Genomic DNA, 20,556 nt, shown 5'->3' with positions numbered 1-20,556 from the left:
ATCAGCGTTCCTGTCTGTCCCACTGCTTGTCAACCTGACGTCCTTCCCTGGATGCCCTCCTGGGCCCTCACCCCTTCACCTCCCAGAGCTGAATCCTCGCCTCTGCCTTCACCTTCCACCTACCTCCACCTTCAATATACCAAAAAAGCAATCATGGAGTTCCCTTCGTGGCTCAGCAGTTAACGAACCCAACTGGGATCCATGAGGATGCAGGTTCGATCCCTGGCCTCGCTCAGTGGGTTCAGGATCCGGTGTTACTGTGAGCTGTGGTGTAGGTTGCAGATGCAGCTCAGATCCCGCATGGCTGTGGCTGTGGTGTAGGCTATCAGCTGCTGCTCTGATTCGACCCCTAACCTGGGAACTTCCATATGCCGCAGGTGCAGCCCTAAAAAGCAAAAAAAAAAAAAAAAAAAAGGGCAGTTATACTGCTGCCTAGACCCGCCCTAGGCTCAGTGGTTTAAGGATTTGGTGCTGTCAAAACTGTGGCCCTGGATACTGCCATGGCAAGGGTTTGATCTGTAGTCTGGGAGTTCCGCATGCCATGGATATAGCCAAAAAAAAAAAAGGATAAGAACAGAATCCCTTATAGGATAAACAGGATCCCGTGATTTCCTTTATAACATGGTGCTGGCAGATCCACGCCCAGCACACGCAGCTGTCACTTGCTGATGACGTCTTTCTGCTGCTTTGGAAGTTTCCCTGTCAAGCCACCTGTGTATCCCCGCTCATGCCTCCTCTGTAACCTTATCTCTGAGCCATTTCCTCTTGTCCTGGCTGTTTTCTGCCCTCTGGGGCTGCTCTCAGCCAAGGGCCACCAGGATGCAGTTTGAGGATGGAAGCCCTCCCCACTTGTTCTTTATCTTTTTTTTTTTTTTTTTTTTAGGGCCACTTGTGTGGCATATGGAGGTTCCCAGGCTAGAGGCCAAATCAGAGCCACAGCTACTGGCCTACACCACAGCCACACCTACAGCCACACAGGATCTGAGCCTCATCTGCAACCTGCACCACAGCTCATGGCAACGCTGGATCCTTAACCCACTGAGCGAGGCCAGGGACCCACCTGAATCCTCATGGATACTAATTGGATTCGTAATCCACTGAGCCGGGATGGGAGCCCCCCACTTGTTCTTGACAAGGGAAACTTTCACTGCAGATGGAGAGTCAAAGCCAAGGGGCCTCCGGCGCTGAAGTCTTCCTCGGGTTGTTCAAGAAGAGACTTCTCCGGATCTGAAGAGAAGGGGGTCTGGGACACACGTGGCATCGGCTGTCCCGGGAAACCCCGAGACCAAAGTAGATACAATTTGCTAAAATCACTGAACAACGTGGTCGGGTTTGCTTCCTTCCGCCACAGTGTTAGGCAGTCGGCCGAGAATGTGGTTCCTGATCTCACAGGCCGTCGATTTCCTGCCACATCTCCGCAGCCGTGACGCCTCTGGGGGAAGCCAGGCTAAGGAGCTAAAGAGAGAAAACATGTTACGTGACAGTGTTACCGTGTCTGTAGCCACGTTCTCTTATCTCCTATAAAGTCAAGTAACAGAGAACGAAGAGAAGGTGGGACCGAGTGGAGTCAAGGACAAAGACTCTTCCGTGTGACCTTGAGCAAGCGAATTCACCTCCCGGGCCTCGCTTCCCCTATACGGGAGTGATCTCGTGGGGGGTGGAACTGGATTCATTCAGCAGGTCTCCCTACTGATCACCTACCTTGCATCAGGCACAGGTCTTTTTTCAAGCTCATTAATTTTATAATAAGTGACAATATGAAAACAAATCCTACAGGAAATATGCAAGGTCTTTCGCCCAATTCACTACAAGACCTGCCGTGTAGGGACTAGCAATTCCTCTGGCCTTTTCAGGCGTTAGAAAGGATTCCTTGCCGAGATTTCAAATGCCAAAGCCCCTGCCTGAGGACACCACCATCCCACCGTTTTTTGTGTCCCCTTCCTGTGGCAGACTCATTGCAGACCGGCTCCACGTGCTGCCCTCTCGGCCCTGCCCTGCGTCCAGCCCCCTGGGATGTGCCTCAAGGCTCCTCTCACCAGGAGATGAAACCGGCCTGGCTGAGACGTGCCCTGACCACGGAACAAGCCCGGGCTGTCTGCGGGCTGCCGGAGACCACGCGGCACAGACGCCCATCAGGCCGGTTGTCCTGACACATCCAAGAGCCCAGGCCGGAGGAGACGTGACCGCCTGACTCACAGGCTCAGAGCCAAGAAAGTCTGTCTGCCAGCAGTTCCCTGGGCAGCATCACTGACCTGAAGGACTCCTCTTGAACTTGGCAGCCCCCACCCACCGTCCATGGTTACTGCCCGCCCCCCCCCACTAGCCCATCCTCCCCGCCTGGTTCCACCTGCCATCCCTCCACGTGCATCCTGCTAAGGACAGTCCAGAGACCTGCCCAGAAAGCCTGACACGGTCATGTTCCCCGCCCCAGGGAGCGCGTGGTTGGGACATTCCTCGGGCTCCAGGTGATAACGCCCCCTGCCCCCGCCGCAAGCAAACCTGTGCTTCTCATTGGTTCAGGCACTCCTGTTTCTGCTGTGGACCCCCTGGGATGCTGGCCACCTGGTTCTCTCATGCCCTGTCCCCTGCTGGTCACCCCCGACGCGTCCTGGTTCCACACGAGGCACCGTGTTTCCCGCAGCACAGGGCCCCTCCCACCCCCCTCCTTCAGATCCTTCTGCTTCCCCCGGGCACCCCCTCCCCCAGCTCATCTGGCGTCCCTCAGCTGTACCCTCGACACTTGATTTGAACTTGTTACGGGACAAGGACACCCTCTGAGTCACTCTCAGGCTCATTGGGGTGGGGGGGTGGCAGGTGCAAAACTAGCTAGTCAGGAAATCGGTGACTGTCCTTGGGCCTCATATAAGAACAAAGACCCGGGAGAGGCCAGAGGCTGGAGCCGTCCCTGTCTCTTTGAAGGGTCAGGCTAGCTTTCCAGAGAAGAGCTGTTACCACAGCTTGGAGAGAGGCCAGGAGAAGGGAAGCCCCACCGTGACTTTGGTGACAGCCGTCGTGCTGAGAACCTTCCTGTCGCAGAATGTAAGTCACAGTTCTTCAGAGCCCCAGCCTCCACCCCATCTGCAGGATGAAGTCACAGCATCATTTCCACGGGCTGTCGTGGGCCAGACCTGGGCTCACTGCCCCCTCAGGACGGCTCTCTCTAGAACACAAGGACACGCTGGCACAGGGAGCTGAGCCCCATGTCCTGAGAAGCCAGCGGGCTCCGGGCTGTGCCCCCCGGGCTCCGACTGCTGAGCGGTCCTCCTCTGGCGCTTCCTGTCCCTCTGCCCCCATCAGCTCCAGCTTGCCCTCCATGGCCTCCTGGGTCTGCATTTCCTTATCCAGGACGTCCCTCTTGGCTTCTGCTTCCACCTCTCTGCCGCCGCCTCTCATCCCCAGAAGCCAGGATCCCGCGTGGTCATTGCCTGCAGGATGCTTCCTCTGGTGTTTTGAGTGGCCTGCTAAACTCGGCGTGTCCTGTCACAGGTCACTGTCTTCCCTGGAGACCAGTTTCGCCCCTGACCATTTTCTCTGAGTCAGGGAGGCTAAAACTTAGCTCCTGACAGCCCCGGCCCTCCCCACATCCAGTCAATTTCTGCCTTCAGGATGTCCCTGGACCCAGCCCTTTAGCATCACCTGGGTGACAAGGCGTTGCTACCTCGCCTGCTCCGAGGGGCCTCCTAACTCAGCTTGTCTCCCCCCCACCCCCCTCCGTGGCGCAGGCAGATGAATCCTTCTGACGCGCAGCTCAGAGTCACATCGCTGCTTGACGCACCAAACCTCAGCAGGTCCCTCCTGTTAGCGAACAAAGTCCACACTCTCCTTTGTTGGAGTTCCAGGCCCTTAAAACTGAGCCCCATCTGCAGCAACTCACACCCTGGGCTGGGAGGGAGGCGCTGCGCGGGGAGGGTGGGGTGCGGGTGGGGAGGTGCCTCCCTGCAGACTTAGGCTGCCCGGTCTTTGCCGGTGCTGCTTCCATCCGTGCCCTAACTCTGCTTTGTAGACGCGTTCCCATCCTTGAGGGCCTTTCTGCACTGTCACCTCCTCCAGGAAGACCTCCCTGATCCCATCTAACACATGACTGACAGCACTCTTCGGGGGCTCAGATTCGCCCCTGAATTGAGGTCCCTCTGCTAAAGGGTATGTCTTTTGTGGGTCGGATGAATGGCTGTCCAGTCTACTGCGAAGCTTGACTCTCTCATGGGTGTAAGTGCTTAGAAAATTGACTCAAGAAGTCGTGATAAGAACACGGTGGTAACTGTGGTTTGACCATCAGGTTTAATCCTTTTAGACACGTGAACAAACTCAGGAGAGCGGGTGGGAGAGTTTCGCCCCATGGTTGCTAAGGGTCAAACGTTCTAATGGGAGCTTAGACCGAGGGTGGGGCCAGCCCCTCCTGGGTGAGAGTGTTTGCACCACGGCTGGGGTGGGTCTCACAGAGGGTGGATGTCTGGATCTTCGAAATCATATGTTTGTGGGATTGTGGGTTGGTGTAAAAAGGCGCTTCTGCAGGGAACTACCTGTAGATGTTGCTAAGTGACCTTTGTGGCCAGTCTGGCTCCCCAGCTACACTCGGCTCCGTATGTTTGGCGGGTCTGTGCTTGAAGGATGCGATTATGTGTAACTCGGGTGAATGTGTCATAAGTGTGTATCAGTCTGGGGGGGCCTCTTGGACTTAATAAACCTATTCATAACAGCCCGAGATGTTTCTTTTGATCTAACCAATTGATATTGGCATTTTGAGAAAGCCTCTACCTGAATTCCCGCATTCATTGAAAAGCATGCACATTCATTTTTTTAAGGTGTGGAGGCATTAGGAGGGATAAAATAACGGTTTGAGGGGGTCGGGGTGGCCGCAGAGTCCACCCCCCATGCACCAAGGCCAAGGTATCTCAGTGGAAAAGGACATTTTGCCTCAAACCTGCCCTTCTTACCCCTTCAGCAGCAAACGCAAAGGTTTCCCCACTCCAGGAAGTTGGATGTTTCATGTTCCTATGATGGATGTCAGGTCTGAAACCCTGCTTTGGTGTCAGAAAGGCGCACACACACAAACGAGGAAGCCAAGGGAGGCCTGTTCTAGATCCCCTGTCCTGTCCTTCCTTCCTCTGCCTCCCCCTCCCCTCCCTCCCAGTCACTCTGCCTCCCCCTCCCCCCATTACTCTGACTCCACCTCTCCCCTCCCCCCCGTTACTCTGTCTCCCCCTCCCCCAGTACTGTCTCCCCCTCCCCCTGTTACCCTGCCTCCCCCACCCCCTCCCTCCCCTTCTCATCTCCCCTCTTCTCTTCCTGCAGACGTTTCAGATGCACAGACTTGACCTCTTGACCTCCTGGGACACCCCGACCGACCAACCGCCTCTTCCCTCGCAGCCCTCTCCTCCCACCAGGATGCTGATTTCCTCCGGGCCTGGTCCCCCTGCTTCACTCTTCCCCCACTTTCAGCTCATTCTTTATAAAATATCACCGTGGCCTGTTAAGAAAATAGGTCAGATGTGCCCCCACTTCACTGGGAGGCAAAGCCTAGCTGTGTCCTGAAAACCTGCCGGGTTCCGTCCCCACCCACCTCCCCAGGCCTCCCGGCCGCATCTCCGAGTCATCCACACCGGCTCCAGTACCCCCCAGGGGGAATGCTGACTCCCAGACGGACCTCACCAGGGCAGGAGCCTGGCCCCCCGCAGCCCCTGGGCGCCAACCCAGCTGCCTTCTCGCTGCCAGTGGCTCTGGGTGCTGGGTGGCTCCTGATGACACCTTAGGGCTCATGGAAGGGTTTCCCCAGCTCCACTGGAAGCGACTCACTCAGTGAATGTCATTCTCAGGCAATCAGCCCAGACTCCAAGAGGTGCCAGCCTGGGCACTGAGCTAATGCAGGGTGAAGGCTGGTGGCCCCTCCAGTCCCAAAGCAGCCAGCCCCCACCTCCAGGCTCGAAGTCAGAGGAGCCACTGCATTGCCTTATGGCTTAACCTGGTTCCACACAGGATTTCTGCCCCGAATGGGCGGGCGCGCTCATGCAGGAGTGGCAGGTGTACTGTACACATATCTGCCAGGGATCCATCATCAGTGATGGGATTTTTGCCACTCCAGCTGATGTGGGGCTGGAGGGCTCCTTTTCACGACACCCCTAAGGGCTCAACACAAGGAATCCTGAGCTTCATTAATCTCCTGAATTTTATCAATGCTGCACAGGGAACTGAGAGAGCAGCCTTATTTTATTTTCAACAAATCAGCTGGATTTCCTTATTTATACCATTATCTACTTCCACGTGTAAAAGGTTCCTTACATACATTTTGGAATAATCTGCTCTTTGGTATAGAAACTGAATTGCCTTCGTTACAGAGGCCCAATTAGTCCTCTGTTTTGCATTTTTTTGAGTTTAAATCACCTTACCCTTGATTTTATAGGGAACAAAGGTCTCTGAAATTACAAAGCAATACAATTTATTTAACACATTCCCAGAAGTTCATGGATACAGTCCAAATTACAGCTCCAGATTGAAAGGGAGGTATCGGGCTGAGGAGCCAAAACCCTAAGGCAGTAACTATGACTTCATTTGATTATCCTATAGCGGCAGATATATAATGACATGTACTAGAGAATTAATCCCATCATTATTGTACATTTTAAGCACCACTCTGAATCTTCAATTTTTAAAAATGCTGCTCCAGGTTGCAAACCGGGACTCAGAGTCTGGGGACAGATCTGAGCTCTGCTGAATATCTGCAAATTGAGGGCTCGGGCGTTTCCTGGTCTTCAATTTCTTTTTTTTTTCTTTTGTGGTCTTTTTAGGGCTGCACCTGGGGCATATGGAGGTTCCCAGGCTAGGGGTCAAATCAGAGCTGCCGCTGCCGGCCTACACCACAGCCACAGCAGCACCAGATCCTTAACCCGCTGATGGAGGCCAGGGATTGAACCTGCGTCCTCATGGATACTAGTCAGGTTCATTACCGCTGAGCCACGACAGGAACTTCACCCTGGTCATCAGATTTTCAGCTACTGTGATTCTCTAAAAAGATGCGATCTAAAGTCAGCTTATTCTTAAAGTGAAAGCTCTTTGCATAGGGCTTTCCAAACACTGCTGGCACAGGAAACAAGAAGGAAACAAATAGGCTCGTGAGTTGTTTGGGGTGGAGGAGAGAGATGGATGCCTTTCCAGAAATTTTCCCTCCAAAGCAGCTCCCCACAGTGGTCTTTGGGGAAAGGAAGCCACGCATGGCTCCTTCGAGGCCAAATCAGAGTGTGTGTTGTCTCTCACGATGCTGCTGAGGGAGGAAGGGTCCAGGGCAGCGTTTTAATCCAGCAGCAGCAGCAGCGCTGGCTGGCGGGGCAGAGCTGCAGGGACACAGTGGCTTTGCAGAGCCAGGAGGCGTCCGGAAGGGGAAAGCACTTTAATTAATATGTAAAACAGCAGAGGGACGAAAAGCCAGCTTAATTTCCAAACCGCATCTCTACCGGCAGCCTTCGGGTGAGGAACCCCGGGACCCCGTCGAAACCACGGAGGCGCTTTCGTGTGCGGGCAGCCGCGGAGGCGCGCGGGCCTGTCCGCCCCCGGGGCCCCCCTCCGCCCGCGCCCAACAGCCGCGCCTTCGACGGGCGGGCTCTTGCTTTTCCTTTGCAAGGCTCCCTCCACTTTGCGACGCCGCCCAGGGCCTCCCAGGGGCAGCGGGCGACCGACTGGGACGGGCCTGAAGCGGCGCCGATGGGGCGGGGGCTGGGCTGGGCTGGGGGACCGCCTGCCTTTCTCCTTCCTGGGCCGCCTCTGTCCCTGCTGCTGCGGCTCGGCTCGCACTGGATGCGTGAGGCTGGCCTTCCTTCCCTGCTCCGAAACCCTCCCCTGCTTGCCTGGGGTGAGACAGTGGCTCTTTGCCTGGGCCGAGGTCCCGAACCCCGACCTGGGCAGCGCGGCTCACCTCTGCATTGCCCCAGCGGCAGCCCCTTCCTGTTGAGCCCTGCTGCCTCTAAGGACGGGTCGTCGGTGGGGAAGCAGAGCTGAGCGGTCCGCCCCTGGCCGGGACTGAAGCCGCTTCGTTCAGGGCTGGACCCAGCGACCCAGTGTCAGAGCACCTGTGCCCCCCTCTTCTCCCAGGGTAATTGCAGGCTGCTCCCCGCCTGGAGAGGAGAAGCCAGATGCCCTATTCCTCCGCCCCCTGGTTCTCCAGTACAATTCCCAGCCCTAGCCACTGGACGGCCAGCATCGCCAGCATTGGATGAGGACATTTCTCGGCCCCTGATTCTACCTGGAGCGTCCGCGGGGAGGTGGAGGTCTGCGCAGGGCACCTGTTTTGAACTTGAGTTTCGTGGCAGCTACTATGTTCTAGCTTATGTGGAAAGTAACATCGTGTCTTTTCTATCAAAGGAAATCTCCCTTGCTCCATTTTGCTCTGGCTTCGGCTGAAACGCCTTCCTGCCACCCCCCTCCCCTTCCCTCTTCTCCCAGTAACAATTTGTTTCATGTTAGCCAACCGAGAAGAATGTGAGCCCTGACCTGACCCATGGGGAAGGGACAGGTCCATCCCCGGCGCAAGGGTAAATAGGGAGGGCCTTTTCTTCATCACGTGCGCTTTTTGAGCACCCCCATCCCTCTGCGGAAGGAAAGAGCCTTGTCAGATCTCCCCGTGTTCACGTGTCTCATTTTTTAACACGGATGATCTGAGCCGTGTCCCCAACACTGACACCCAGTACATACTTGGGGTGGCCCAAGGGTGTGGGGGCCGAAACCTTACCCTGCAACTGTTACCAAGTTGGTTGACGGGACGCACGCGGGGGTCCTAGCGGGGGCCGAGACCCCCGGCTCGGTCAGGGAGGTTCTGTTTCCCGTGGGATTCCTGCACCCATGAGCCTCCCCGCTTTTTTAAGGGTGTTGCCTCCTAGGATGTTCACATCCCCTCACTTTTCCGTGGCTTTGTTCTGACTCCTCCACTCCGTTTGTACCCACGCAACGATCCTAGAGCCCACTTTCCTCCAGGCAATAGTCAGCCACCTGCCATCCACACTCTGTATCCTGGGGTGCTCATCTCACCCCCAGACAACTGCCTGTAGGGTCTGCTTACCACGTTCCAGCTGAGTTTGGGTCCCGCCTCCATTCTCCCCTGAAACAGCTCACCAGACGTCTCCATGGGCAGAGCCAAAGGACCCTTCTAGGCACACGTGCATAGGCCTTTAAACCACTGGCCACACTCTGCTTCTCTGGGAAAACCGTATGGAGTGGCCTCTGGACATGAGCACTGCCCCCTCGTATACTGTCCTCCTGGACTGACCGCCGAGGTCTTTCTGGGCCTTTCTTTCCCCATGCACTTAGCATCCGCGTTTCATTTTTAAGTCTTGACATTTTTCTTCAAAGATTTCATTGTCTATCATTCTTCTCGTGTCTACCTGAGTTTTGCGTTGGTTTTTTTTTTTTTTTTGGCTTTTTGCTATTTCTTTGGGCTGCTCCCACGGCATATGGAGGTTCCCAGGCTAGGGGTTGAATCGGAGCTGTAGCCACCGGCCTACGCCAGAGCCACAGCAACGCGGGATCCGAGCCGCGTCTGCAACCTACACCACAGCTCACGGCAACGCCGGATCTTTAACCCACTGAGCAAGGGCAGGGACTGAACCCGCAACCTCATGGTTCCTAGTCGGATTCGTTAACCACTGTGCCATGACAGGAACTCCCCAAGTTTTGCGTTGTTTTAATTGCGATGTTCTCCAGTGGCCAGACCTACCCTTCCAGCTCCCCCTTCTCTGTGGGCCAGGCTCCTATCCCATCAGCCTCCTGGGTAAATGAAGGCCACTCGGACGTCGTGCGTCTAGAGGTGCTTTCCACGGCTTAGCACTCGTGGCATCAAGCACCACTTCCCTCTGCAGAGCTTCGAATGACCCTTTTCTTACAACCATCCAGGAGATACAAAGAAACACAAAACAAACCTAAAACAACCCCGAGGAACTTCTGTATCGAAAAGCTTCTCTATAAGCTATCGCTTGCATGTCGAATCTAAAATATGGCACAAACGAACCTGTCTGCAGAAGAGAAACAGACTGGCGGACACGAAGAACAGACTTGTGGGTGCTGAGGGGGAGGGAGAGGGGGAGGGAGTGGGATGGATGGGGAGTTTGGGGTTAGTAGATGAAGACTATTACACCGAGAAGAGACAAGCCATGAGGTGCTACTGTATAGCACCGGGAACTCTCTCCAGTCTCTTGGGATAGAACACGACGGAAGCTAATCTAAGAACAGGAATGTATCTACATTTGTGACGGGGTCACTTTGCTGCACAGCAGAAATTGGCACAACATTGTAAACCAACTATACTTTAATAAAAAAAGAGGGAAGATATATTTTTTAAAAAAGAAAAATTAAAACCAATGAAAATTTCTGACAGTTTACAGAAAGACTTTATTTTTTTCATGAAAATTACTCAAAACTACCTTGGTTTTGTTTCTTTTATTTTAATTGCAGTCCGGGCAAAAAAGGGGCATTTACTGGCTCATGAAGATAAAGACTCCATGGTTGACTTGGAGCAGGGATTTTCAAGGGGAGCTTGTGTCAGCCTTCCCGGAGCCCCACCCCACCCCAGGAGACTGGCAGGGGAGTGCCTGGGGTGGGGGGTGGGGGGGCAAAATTTGCTGTTCAACAAGCTCGAATTGGCTGTGGCTGCTGCCTCAGAACCCCTCTCTGACACTCTGAGAACCTCTGGATCCCAAGAATGAAGTTCCCAGGCATCTGTCTGTCTCTCTCCTCACCTCTCCACGTTGGGTTCCCCGCGGTCCAGGCCTCCATTCCCTTCAGAGCTGGCAGGTTTTGAAAGAGGTTTTCCCCACATTCATACAAGTTTCCTTCCTAATAAGCCTGGTCCCTGCGGGTCACCTGCACCCTCCCAGGCCCTGTGGGGCCACCTGACCCTGCAGCCTGGGCCAGGCATCTGCCCTGCACGATGGCTCTCCTGCCCACCTGCACTCAGGATCCTACTGAAGGGAGGGAGCGAAAGTGTGTGGCTTCAAGGCCTCTTCAGGGAGACAGAACTCAAAGCCTCTGGCCAAGACAAGAATGACGAGACCCTTATCATCGCTCCCCCCTTCTCATTGTAATGCCCCCTCCCACTGCTCGAGCAGCCTGGCCTGCTCCTTCCTGCCCCCCACCAGGAAAGATAGGTGGCCCACTCCTCACACCACTCCTATAGGGGCCTTATACGCCCCAACCAACCGGCAAGTGCATCTTAAGACCCCTGTTTCCCAACCAATCAGCGGGTCAGCAGGTGTACCCTGAGACCTCTCCTCTCCCCGGGCTGTAAAAACAGACATGACCACACCTTCTGCGGTGGGATCGCTCTGATTGTCAGGAAGTCCTCCTGCTGCTCTAGCAGCATCTTTTGTCTCAATAAACGTACCTTTCTCTTTACCTCACTAGGCCGGGAAAATTCTTTTTCCAACCCGGGAGCATGGACAACCGAAGGCTGAACCAGGTGTCATCTGATCCACGTGTCTGGAGCCGGGCAAGGTCTTCAGCCTCACAGAACTGCATTGTTCTTATCCAGATAAATGGTTCAGTAACACCCCGTTTCAGGAGTTCCCATCGTGGCGCAGCAGAAACGAATCTGACTAGGAACCATGACGTTGTGGGTTCCATCCCTGGCCTTGCTCAGTGGGTTAAAGATTTGGGGTTGCCGTGAGCTGTGGCGTAGGTCACAGATGCAGCCCTGATCTGGCGTGTCTGTGGCTGTGGTGTAGGCTGGCAGCTGTAGCTCCGATCAGACCCTTAGCCTGGGGAACCTTGGGTGTGGCCCTAAAAAGTAAATAATAATAATAATAATAATAATGACACTACTTTTCAGGATTATTGTAGGGATCAGAGGTACCACCTGCTTATAGTACCCAGCATGTTGCTGCCACATAAAATACATGGAATGAAGGATACGTATTAAGGGAAGACCCCTGCCTCTCCCAGTAAGGTGGGTCCTTAGATGCCTGGCAATGGACAGAGTGGAGCCCTAATGAGGAATCCCCTCAGATTTGTCCTCATCCATCCCTTTCTCCTTGGCCAGTGAGGACACACCTGTGTCCATCACGTGAGGCTGAAGGTCTCCATCAGAAAAGGAGGCACAGGTCTAAGATACACTCATCTAATCAGCAGCCATCAAGATCTGCATCCCTTTGGTCAGAGATGCCGGGGCCCGAAAGAGCTCCTTGGGCTGCTAAAGTCCTTTTTTGGGTGGCTCTGCTGTTTCCACCTTGTCAAAGTTTTGTCCCAGCCTTGAGCTGTTCAGGGTCTGAGAGAAGGCTGTGAGGGACCTCGTCCCTCCTGTTGTATCTGGTAGTGTCAGCTCTGCTGCTCTTCCTTGCAGGTCTCTCCTAGGATCTCCCATATAGACAACGTCTCCCTGGAGCCTCTATTAGGGTAATTAGGGTACTCCCTTGTTTGGGCAGAGGGGTCAGTCAACTAGCTCCCAGTCCTTGGTCCTTTGCTCTCACCTCGAGGGTCACCATAATAATACCTATTATTTGCTGAGCCCTTTTAATGTACTGGCCTTGGAGCCTCACACAGCCGGGGGGTAGGTATGGAGTGTCATGGACAAGGAATCCCAGGCTTTATCAGGACCACTCAGCCCAGCACTGGAGGCAGAGCCAGGGGCCAGGGCACCCAGGGGCAGCCTCAGGGCCCTTTAGACCAGGGCTGGGCTTCTGCTGCCAGAACTAAGGACGTTCAGTTGATATCATTGTTGTTCTAAACTGGATTTACATAAAATTCCCTCTCCCTCCGATATTCAGTGAGATGTCTGGCCCGCACTGTAGACTCCTGGCCTGGTTGTTGCCATGGGTGATTTTCTCAGATCGCCGCTCTGGGCCCAGGGCCATCACACCCGTTTCCCTCGCTGAAGAGATGCCTTTGTTCCTGCAGAGGCAACCTCAGGTTAGCCGTGCTTCGATCCACCTCTGACTCCAAAGCACCAAATTACTTTTAGGAGTTGCGTAAAGAAAGGTTGACTCTTCTGTTTTCTTTGGGGGTGGCAGCCGGCACTCAGCTTGTGGAGCGCGGGCCTCGGCCTTTGTCACTGCCCTCACCCCAGCTCTGCTCCACCACACTGGCGCCCTTTAGGGGTGGGTCGCGGGTCCTGCGCCAAAGTCACAGGCAAGCACCAAGGACATAGGAACGGTCTGAAGGTTAAAATATTGGGCTTCAAATCCCAAGAAATCCCATTGCCCTGTCCTAGTCTATCAGGAAACTTAGCATCCACTTCCTTTCCTGACAGGTATGTCTGGGTACCTGGGTTCCATTTTAAAGGTTTAGAAAAGTTAAAAATTATCACAATGTGGGGGTCCAGCCACAGAGGAAGTGGATCAAGAAGATGTGATACATGTGTGCCATGGAATATTACTCAGCCATTAAAAATGAAATAATGCCATTTGCAGCCGCACAGATGGACTTAGAGATGATCTGACTAAGTGAAGTAAGCCAGACAGAGAAAGACAAATGTTATGATATCAGTATGATGCAAATGAACTTATTTCCAAAAACAGAAATGAACTCACATAGAAAGCAAACTTAATTTACTAAGGGAGAAGAGGTAAATCAGGAGTTTGGGATTAGCAGGTACAAACTACTGTACATAAAGGACATAAACAACAAGGTCCTACAGTACAGCCCAGGGACTACATTCAGCATCCTGTAATAAACCATAACGAAAAAGGATGCGAAGAAGGATATGTGTATGTGTATATATATAAACTGAATCATGGGGAGTTCCCGTCGTGGCGCAGTGGTTAACGAATCCGACTAGGAACCATGAGGTTGCGGGTTCGGTCCCTGCCCTTGCTCAGTGGGTTAAGGATCCGACGTTGCCGTGAGCTGTGGTGTAGGTTGCAGACTCGGCTCGGATCCCGCGTTGCTGTGGCTCTGGCGTAGGCCGGTGGCTACAGCTCCGAGTCAACCCCTAGCCTGGGAACCTCCATATGCCGCGGGAGCGGCCCAAGAAATAGCAACAACAACAACACAACAATAACAACAACAACAAAAAAAAGACAAAAAAAAAATTGCTCAATCACTGTCAGCATCAGGGCTTGGCTAAGAGCTGCACCCTATCTTCAGGTGACACCCACCCAGCACCCAGTATTCTGGAATGATTACCTCCTCTCCAGGTCAGATGCAGCATAATTACAAAGATCACTATGCGGTCAACCCAGTAACCACTCGATCCACAGACACGGTCACAGGTCAGGCACTACGATGCCGGGAACACCCAAGTTTAAGCCCAGGGTTTGGGTAAGACCCCTGATCGTGAACTCTGGAAAGTTCCACCTGTTAAATATTTTTGGTAAGGTTCAATCAAACAGCGTTTGTAAGCTAGTTTGACAGTTATTCAGGAAGTGAAACTCGGTGATTTTTCTTATAAACTATCTTATCCACCGAGCAGATTCCTCCATGGGGCCATCTGCTTGGTTTCGCAGCCCTCAGCTGTTCTTGGAGTTGGAAAAAAAAAATCCTATGCTGGTAAGAATCAATATAGTTCTCTCCTAGAGATATAGATTTAATAAGCCACATGAACAGATGTCATAGAAATCCCTAAATTGATGACACGGATTATATCTCCACTTGATGGAGAAATTTTAGGCTGAGTAAAGTGTGGCTCCATGGAAGGGCCGCCGGATTATTGAGGTGGTTGTTTTAATAACGAATTCAGTAATTTTAGAAAGTAGAATAAGAAACCCATAGCATGTTCACACTGAAATAGATTTCAGGCATTTTTTTCTGTCGTGATGTGTTGTTGAGACTCTTTTCCTGGTGTTGTTGAAACTGTGGTTCTCTACTTGCAGTTTCAAAAATAAAAGCTTGGAAACTGGCTCCATTTGGAGTTCAGCAAATTTGTGCAGTTCGTTCTGGTTGATGTTTGAGGTCCTGTTTGGTATGAATTCTGGGAGTGGATGCCATGTTTGTGGAGGGTCCACACTGTCTGAGCATGTAAATAACGGGAAAAGCTAGACTGGCAGCCATCACCCAATTACCCACCTAGAAGGCAGAGTGGGCTTCTCCGTCCAAACATGCAGGCTGAGCGAGGCATCAGTGGATAAATATGTCCCAATGCCAGATCTCTGCTCCCAGCCCAGCACACCTGCCGAGGCGTCAGACACACACCTGTCAGTGCTTGTGTAAGTCGGGTGGAGGTTGCTGAAGGGGAGGGGGCTGGTCAGCATCCGGGAGTGCCTCTCTCCCTGTGAACTTGGCCGTTAGGCCAGCTCTGCCCTAGGCTGGTCGAATTGCCCCCATTTTCACATTTGAGGAAAATTGGACTCAGAGAGGACCCCGCTTTGAAAGGCCTGTGACAACCAGGGGTGCCGTTCATTCAAACGCTTTTCGGCTCTCAGGGGTTCTGCTTTGCATCTTGTAGCCTCTGTGAATACAGGGAGATGGTAGCATATAAATTACAAACTTGAGCATTTTTATAGGCCAACCGTCTATGAAGACCCCAGTAGCATGATTTTAAAACTCTCACGTCAGTCAAATATGTTAACGTGGTACCGCTGGAGACAGGCACCCTTGGGATCTGAACAGAGACTCTAACGGGCCAAGCAGTGGTTTTGTCAAACATCATTGCAGCTACCCGCTGTTTTTTGGAAATACTTGGCCTCATCCTTGCTGCAAGAATGGGTTTTCTGAATAAAAAAGACAGACAATGGAGCTACCGTCTAGTTTTGTGTTCACCAGAAGTGGGCTGACTCAGGGGAGTGGGGGGATTTCATGTAATAAGAGAGAAACTTTGTGTTCTGTTAAAAGTTCATCACTAAAGGGATTTTGCCTATAAGCTTAAAGTCTACATAATGGCCCTTCTCTGGGAGCCCTGCCTCCAGGTAGTTCGCGTTCAGCTAAAATACCTTGTTTAGCTCACAGGAAACATCCTGACCAGGCCCACCCGTGAACGGCTTCAGGGAGGAAGAAATGACCGCATTGCCTCGGAGACTGATGGGAACCAGGAAACGTCAGGCTACTCCCTCCCCTTTCAGGATAGAAGAAGCCTGCGTTCTAACTTGGGCAAGATGTGTCTTTGGGACAGGAGTCCGCCCTCTTCTCAGTCTGCTGGCTTTCCAAATAAAGTCACTCTTCCTTGTCCCAACAACCTGTCTCTCTCCATGAACCGACCTGTTGTTCAGTGAGCAACAGGAGCTTGGACTCCGTAAGAGTCACCAACCACTATTTCACCGCACGCCCACAGAGGTGAGACCCACTTCGCCTCATCCAGCAGAGTAAACCCATGTTCAGCCAGAGACTTCCTTACAATCATTACACGATTATATAAATCTCTATTGTCATCTGCTCTGGATTAGTTAAATCAAGCTGGCAACTAGAATACGCTGCGGATTCAGAATATGAATAAAGTAAATAGATGAGGTGTTTACAGCTGCTGTGATGATTAATTTTAGTATAGAGGAAAAGTCTTACTGTGTGGTGTGTTGTAGAGATGTTTGGGTGGGGTTTTTTTTTGTTGTTTTTTTTGTCTTTTTTAATGAAGAAATGATGTTTTCATTTTGGTTTTTGTGTTTCGTGGTTTAGGTTTTCCTACTCATTTTACTCACAATTCTACCTCATCTTCCTTAGCGATGTCTTCGTGTGTCATTACAGTGGCCCTTCAAGTGAACAAGATGGTCCCTTTGAACCGTGGAATAGGTGAATGACCTTTTGAAAGAAATACACACTCTGGCGCAATGCAGCCAGGGAAACCAAACGAATTGACAGCCAAATAAAAAGTGACTGGTTCAATGGAGGTACACCTGCCAAATCAACGCTGCCAGCTGGGAAATTCGTACGCACTTTCCTAAGTGACTGTTGTATAAAATATCGAGGCTCGGTGCGTCTGGAAGTAACCACCACTGTGATATTTAAAGAGCCTTGTTCGTTTGTTTTTCCTTCCTGGAATGGAGACGCAAGAGACCAGGGTTTACATATCGAAAACGAGAAACCAAATCAAACAGTGGCTTGTTTTTTAAAGTAAACAGAACGAAGGCTATCCGTGGTCGATGTAACCCAGAGCTGGCTCTCTGCAGACAAAGAGGAGATTAGGAAAACAAAAACCTCTTCCACTGAGATAATTATCTTTAATTACGTAACTGCTTTTCATGTTTTTCAGTTGCCCAGAATTTTAAAGGGTAAATGATGCCGACAAAAATTGATGAGGAAATGGGAAAGTCTGGCTCAGAGACCAGGGTGGGGGGAGGTTTGCTGAAACGTCACCCTTCTCACTTGGCCCCCACGGTCCCCACTTCCCCTTCAAAGCCCTGCTGGGACCCTTCCTCTTCAGGAGACCTCTCCCCCTCAGTTCTTTCCAGCCTCTGAAACCCACAAGGTCAGCTGTCAGCGCAGCCCCCTTGTCACCTGGTTTAGCCCCTTCTCTTTAGCTGATGACTTCTGGGACAAGGCAGGCTCCCTTTGGGGTTCATATTCGAAAAATGAAATAACAAAGACCAGAAAGCTTTTGGTATGTCATCCATGTCACTGGAAAGGAGGGGGACTTAGTGTCTGCCTCTTTCCTCCACAGCGCCCAGTGCGTACGGAGTTGACCCCAACGCTGCAGGATGGATGTGGATATGTGACTGCGTGATTGGACGCTGGCTTTAAAGGTTCCTGCGGTTCTTTGGAATAAACTCAGACACTATGTCCCACAGGTGGCAACGTTCGCTCCCTTAGCCAAGCAGCTCCATGCCTGCTGCTGGCTCACGGAGTGCTTGACCCTTGCTCTGAGCCCTGGGCATCCGGACTCCTGGCCGATCGGTGCGTGATGCTGTTTCTCGTCTCAGGTCTGACCCTGTTGCAGCCATTCCGTGTCCTGACGAGGTCTGAGCTCTTCCAGAGAGGATCTGTGTCCACAGCGGCCAGGGGCACAGTGTGGGCTGGATGTTTCCTGTTGAGGTCCCTGGACCTTCAACCCCTGTGACTGGTCCTTTGTCAAAATTTTTTAACAGAATACGAAGGGTCAAAGAGTTAAAGAATCTTCATGGGCACAGGTGCTGCCATTTCACCTGTTTATTCTGAAGACAAAGTCTAGTGTGGGATCCCATCAGCATTTATTATAAATGTTGAACAGATGCCCTAACTTTCGCCTCCTGCAAAAGTAAGGGGCTCTCTCTTTTACTAGTTTTTATGCAGTTCTGAGAATTGTTAAATGCTCAGTCCCCATGGGGTGCGAGAGACCAGCTGTGAATTCCAGGTGTAAAACTGAGCTTTAGGGGCAGGCGCAGGGCTTTAGGCTGGTGATTGACACGGGGCGGTGTGTGTCCATTGAGTGGTGACCGTGAGGATGGATCACGGTCTCAAGCAGTAGATTTGGTAGAAATAACAACTGCGTGTGTGCGCGTGTGGACAGTGGACAATGTGACACAGGGTGTGGAGGTGGCGTCCGTGCCCACTGATGTCCTTCCGTTGTATAAGAACGTGCGTGTGGGGGTACATGCGCGCACACACACACACGCCACACATATATTTCAGTCCTTCTGGATGTGCTATTTTTATAAAAATAAAGAGGGGATGTGGATGCAGAGACAGACCTGCCCGGGGCGGGGGGAGAGGATGTGAGCAGACGCAGGGAGGGCTGGCTTGCCGGCTCAGAAGGACCCCGCCCCGCGTGATCTCGGACCCGCGCGCAGCATCGTAATCCCCTGCTCGGGAATTGAACCTGGGCCGCCTGGGTGAAAACCCGGGATCCTAGCCGCTGGACTCGCTAGAGGCTAGATCGGATTTGCCCTGCTTCTTGCCCCACTGAAAGCAAGGATGTTTCAAGGAGGCAGAGACTGTGAAAACAGGTCCAAAGTTTATTGTTAGAGACACAGTAGGGCACGTGGGAGAGCACACAGAGAAGCAGTTTATTTAAGACTGAAGCAAGGCAGGGATGCACACCCCTAGAGACGAGCGTGGGTGCTGGGGTCCCTCCGAGTGAGAGAGGTGACTCAAATCCCTTACATGGGGTGCTTCTTCCAGCTCTTTGTGTTTCTTTCTCTCTCTCTTTTTTTTTTTTTTGTCTTTTTAGGGCCACACCCGCAGCATATGGAGGTTCCCAAGCTAGGGGTCAGCCACGTCTGCCAGACGAAAGCCTGAAGAACAAACCTGTTTTCTCCTAACGCTCACCTTCGAATAATTGCAATACTCGTCTAAGGATCCTCAGAGTCAGTCCTTCCATTGTTCCTGAATAGGCCACCTGAGGTTGAAAGGAAGGAATGGGAATTCAAATTCACATCTGTCTCCTCATTAGCCACGGTGAGAAGGTTTGTGGTCACAGAGACACGTGCATGGGAAATGCACGTGGGAGGCTCCTTTGACACCTGTCTGTGCTGTGTATGGGCTCCATCACCACGCGTCATGGAGAATGGGAGTTATAAATACACATTCACCAAATATGCATTTACACAGCCCAGACTCAGCAACTTTTGGTAACACTTAAGGCCATGCGGATCTACTGACAAAGTTATAGCCCTGAAGAGCGCAATTAAACTTTGAAAAGCCTGCTCAGGGCTACTGCTTCCAGGAAGTCTACGAGAAAAAGCATGAAAAAATCTCCGATTATTATTTTCTCTGCATGCTATTGTTGCCAAAAAGCACTGCGACCCGCTTCCGCCATAAATTGATCAATATGAGCAGACGCCCGAAGGCAACGGGTAGACAGACACCACACCTGGAGTACTAAGAAAAATTTAAAAATAGGTATTTTAGACATGGGTGTAAAGCATGGTGACGGCAGTTAACGGACTGTGGTGTGTCTTTGAAAGTTGCTAAGAGAGTGAGTCTTATACGTTCTCAGCACAAGAAAAAGAAAGTTGTCTGTTACTGTGTAAAAAAGGAAAAAAATAGATTCCTGAAGCAGAAGAGAATTTATTTTTCTAATCCTTCTGTGATACAGGTTTTTTTTTTTTTTATTGTGGAAATTCTGAGTTGCAGCACTAGAATCTGATGAGTTTTCAGAATGCAGCCATATCAGTCCTTGCTCTTCTGTGACCACCGTGTCTTTACCTTAAAGTGCATTTAGAATGTTTCTCAAGTAAATCAGCCTTAATGGAAAAAATAAAAATCTTTATGGAGTTCCTGTCGTGGCTCAGTGGTTAACGAATCCGACTAAGAACCATGAGGTTGCGAGTTCGGTCCCTGCCCTTGCTCAGTGGGTTAACGATCCGGCGTTGCCGTGAGCTGTGGTGTAGGTTGCAGACGCGGCTTGGATCCCGTGTTGCTGTGGCTCAGGCGTAGGCCAGCGGCTACAGCTCTGATTTGATCCCTGGCCTGGGAACCTCCATGTGTTGCAGGTGTGGCCCTAGAAATGGCAAAAAGAAAAAAAAAAAACTTTATTAAAAAAATTTTTTAAAAAGACTGTTTCTCAAGTCTGAGCTCAAGTGTACAAACACCCCCTCAGGGATAATCAGATATGTTTGAAGTAAAACATCAATAATTTTCAATGGTATTTAGGGTTTATTTGGTTTGTCCCCCCCACCCAGGCAACCCTCAACTGATTCAAATTGTTTCCAAGATGGTCTGGAAAACTGTGCAGAAGTGGCTTGTATAGGAATGCAAGAGCCATCATTTGCTTTTGGTCGAAGGACAAGCATCCAGAGGTTAGAA

This window comes from Phacochoerus africanus, chromosome 13 (assembly GCF_016906955.1).
Source record: "Phacochoerus africanus isolate WHEZ1 chromosome 13, ROS_Pafr_v1, whole genome shotgun sequence".
Classification (NCBI taxonomy): Eukaryota; Metazoa; Chordata; class Mammalia; order Artiodactyla; family Suidae; genus Phacochoerus; species Phacochoerus africanus.
Note: the sequence above shows the minus strand (reverse complement) of the source record.